This window comes from Dasypus novemcinctus, chromosome 15 (genome assembly GCF_030445035.2).
Source record: "Dasypus novemcinctus isolate mDasNov1 chromosome 15, mDasNov1.1.hap2, whole genome shotgun sequence".
Lineage (NCBI taxonomy): Eukaryota > Metazoa > Chordata > Mammalia > Cingulata > Dasypodidae > Dasypus > Dasypus novemcinctus.
In genome coordinates this window covers 1,789,127-1,793,429 of record NC_080687.1, presented here as the reverse complement: position 1 = coordinate 1,793,429, position 4,303 = coordinate 1,789,127, and positions in this window count along the sequence as shown.

Here is a 4,303-nt window from a genome sequence, read left to right as displayed (position 1 = left end):
TCGGATTTTTTCTGACTGGGGTATGGTGCACTTCTAGGTCATGTGAGTTCATTTCTTTTGTGAGAGTTGGGAAATTTTTATCTCTTACTTCCTCAAATACTCTTTCTTCCTTTTTTTCCCTTTTCTTCTACTTCTGGAACTCCCATGACACGTATGTTGTTGCATTTTGCGTTGTCATTCAGCTCCCTGAGCACTTGCTCAACTCTTTCCTTCTTTTCTGTCTTCAATTTCAGCTGTTCTGTCTTTGGTATTACTTATTCTTTCTTCAATCATTTTGAGTCTGCTGCTGTTTACCTCTAATGTGTTTTTTTTATCTCACCTATTGTGTCTTTAATTCTCATGAACTCTGTTACTCTTCTATTCAGAATTTCAAATTCTTCTTTGTGCTCACTCAGTGTCTTCTTGATGTCATTTATCTCTTCAGCAATATTGTCTTTCAACTTTTGGAAATTTGTGTATTTCTTGTTAATTAATTTGCTCAAATCCTGTGTCTCTTCTGGGGCTTTGATATATTACTATTCTTACGCAATGTCTTCCATTTTCTTAGTTTGGCTCATACACTTTGCTAATGTCTAGGCATCTGATTAAAATGGCAGTTTACTCAGATGCTCAATTTCTTTCTCTTTCGTAGGGATTTAGTGACAGGAGGCTGTGCTGCTGCTGCTCCTTGATTCTTGATTTGACCTGGATTGTTAGGATTGTCCTTGTCAGTTGCTCAAATCCAGGTTCTGAACCCAGGAATGGTTTGCAGACCCCTTCGTAGGGCCTTGGGGAGGGGGCTCTAAGGCCAGAAAAAGGCTTATTTATTCTTGGATTTCTCACAAGCACTTCCCTGGTCTCAGGAGACGGTGTGCTTTAGCAGCCCTCTCACTTCAGCTCCTGGCTGGAGTGTGCTCCAGCAACACTGACCATTTTAATGGGATAGAGCCTCTTGCCTGGAGCCAGCAGCCTGCAATTCAAACTTCCTCAGGGAAGGTTCTCCAGGCTTCTCTGGCAGCCTCCTCTGTTTTCCGAGGTAGGAAATAATTCCACTCCCCTCTGCTTTGTCAACAACCCACCCCAGTCAGTAGAGAGGGAGATTGGGAGGGTCGGATTTCTTTAGCCCCTTGCTGGCTCCAAGGCAAACAATGGTGCGCCCATTGGCCTGGAAGGGCTGTGGGACAAGCAGGCAGATCTGTGGGTCAAAGGACACAGGTTTCCTGGGGCGTTGGGTCCTGGAGCCCCTTTGTGGCTGGCCTGAGAATTCTCAGGTGTCTTTAGTGCAGGAGGGTGCCTGCAGTGGCAGCTGCTGGGTTTGACACACAGTTTTGCCATCATCGTGATTCCCCTCCTCTGTCCCTCTCTCTTCTGGCAATATCCAACCTTCACCTGGTATCCTGAACCCTAGAACATCTTTTTCCAGGCAATTTCAGCTTGTCCTCTAGTGGTTTTTCTGGCAGAGAAGAGAGTGCCTTGTCTTTCTAGTCCACCATCTTCCCGGAAGTCCCAATCTATTTTTATTATCCCTGAGTATCGAGAACAGCACTTCACGGCAGCATCTGCTGGGGCTGTGCCCTGCTAGGTGCTCACCTGCAGATGTTCTGCTGGGGTCAACAACTTTATTTTTTAGTTTTTGTTCTACTTACTATAAATATATTCCCAAAATATGATGGTTAAAGAAGTAGAAATTCTAGATGGTTAAAGAGCTAGAACTGTTCACTTAATTTTCAGACCATCTCTCCCCCTCAGAAAAATAGAAGCTGAGAATTAAAACAATTACCAAATAATGATCGGAACTCTCCCCTCTCCTGTCTGTCTCTGGGTTTCTTGGAAACTGGGGCATTTTCTTGTTTTTCAACAGTTGATACACCAAGAGGGTGCCTTCTCATCCTCTTCCCGTATTCACACTCCTTTGTCTCCTAGTCTTGTACTTTCATGAAACTATTTTAGGGTTAATGGCCATTTAAGTGGCTTTGGTTCTACAGTGCCTACAGTGGTTGGTCGTTCTAAATCCAGCCTTTTCTCTCATCTTGATAGCCAGCAGGTGCCTGGCAGTCATCGTATCCATTAGTGCACGTATTTCACTCCTGAGGAGGAGTTACAAAATGTTAGGAAATTCAATCAGATTGCAATTCTTATTCCTAAAGTGATTTTAAATCGCAGCTATATCGTTCAATAAATGTGCCATAAATGACGTTCAGTTGTTGATTCTTATGAAATGTCAGGAGAAAGTAGAGAACCTACTGCCTCATAATATCTGAAAACAGGGCCCACTCGTTTTCACAGCGGAGCTGAGCGGGTAAGTAGTGAATTAGACAATACCTGAGAGTGTCTACAGGAGTCTTTTGCTTTTAGTTCGCTACAGAGCCAACGAAGAGATATACTTTCTAATTAGCCCAAATTTGTAAGAGGAGCCATCCTTCTGTGAAATTTTAATCCCTTCTATTTCTAAAGCAATCTTGGGTCATTATACAGTCCACTGTAGCCCTGGTCTACTCGCACGGTAGCAGCTGGTTTTGCCTTTTCTTTCAGTCCTTGACATTTAGGGACTGTTGACTCTGAAGTCAGTAAATATTGACAGTACTTTGTTCCAAACCAGGTGGTCAGGCCTGGAGGGAGAGAAGTCCTGAACTAAGCTTTTCTTTAGCCTCCTCTTCTCAAGTCAAATAAAAAAGAAAGGAAGAGAGAAAGCAAAGTAGCAGAGCATTTTTGAAATGGGATTCTTCTGAAAGGAGCACCTTGACCACACAAAGTGCCACCAAAGACCCCCTGTGCCGCTGGACTCGGCCAAGGGCAGAAGCCGGCCTCCCTCTCCCCTGGGCAGCCTTTTGCAGGAGGCTTTGCCAAAGGCACCTCCTCGCTTCTCTTTATTTTCTTCTCCCGCTCAGCCGTTCCATCGCAAATTACATCCACATGGATTAATCACAAGCCTGTAATTTTGTCCTGCGTGGCGCTTGGAGGCGCTGAGGAAGCCTTCCACTCCACACCTGCACTTGCCATAGCGTGCAAGTGGGCTGCGGAATCTATAAATAACCTGACGGCGCCACAGCCTGCCTCCAACTGCTGGCAAGTTGCTGTTCGCTGGGTGCCATACTGTGCCTTCGTGCTGTTTGCAACCGCAAATCTTTTCCTTTTAAGCTACTAAGTATACATTTTGTGTGTGTGCTATTTACTTTGAAGTTTAGAAAAAAGACAAAGAAAAGTTTTGCCCAGGAAATCCTGTCAAGGGAATATTAGATAAAATTTTCTCTCCTCGATGGAGGGAATTGGGATAGCTGCGGGTCACACTGGGGGGGGTGGCAGGAAGTCACAGCCATTCGTGTGAGAACAGGGCTTTCGGATGCTTCATTTATGCCCTCTAAACCCCCCACACACTCACAAGGCTTTCAGCGTTCCTGGGGGGGTCTGGAACGCCGCCTTACTTAGCACGCCTGGGAAAGCTGGACGTGTTCGATGGGAAGCCTATGGAGAGCCAAAGTTCTCCTTCATTCTCAAATCCTTTACAGGAGCCCCTGCCTATTCCTGGATTGGGATACTTTTAATTCCCAGCAGAAGCACACCAAAATTTCTAAAGAAAAAGCAAAATGAAGGAATTATATCCAGCACTGATGAAACCTGGAAAAGTTGCCCTCCAAATTCTTTCAATTGCAACAATTTCTGGTAGATATATTTTATGGAAGAAATAAGATTGAAGGCAATTGTTAGTGATTAATTTATATTCCCCTCATTTAGAAAAACGAGGAGTGGAGTAATGCAACCTGATAGGAGAAAGTGGGAGAAGCCCATTCGTGCCCCTAATGTGAAGTTAAACTCTGGGAGTGAGAGGAAGTTTAACCCTGGAGCAGGACGTGGCCTCCTGTGGCTGTCAAGCTGGATGCCGACGCCGGAAGAGCCGATGGCAAAGCTCAGACAGAGATTAAGATTCGCTTCATTCTCAGCCCAGACCACTGTCTCAGGCACATCTGAGTTGTCTAAAACTTATATTGATCTGAAGGAGGACTCAGTATAATTACAAAACAATAACCCAGTTTTTAGCATTTTTAAAAATTCGTATTTTTCCTTTTTCTAGCAGATGTAGTGATCTTTAATCATCTGATTTTTCTTGTTAGAATGTAAACAAAAACTAAAAAAAAATGTAAAAAATTACCTATAAAGTGTTCAAAGGAGCTTATTAAAAGTTTAGTTTTATATTGAACATATTTTCTTGTTGGTCACAAATAATATTTACTAAAATGAGAACTGTAAGTACTTTGCAGAGTACTGCATCCACAAGAGCAAGAATCACTGAAATCTCTTTGCAATGGGAAGGGTATGTTCCAATTGT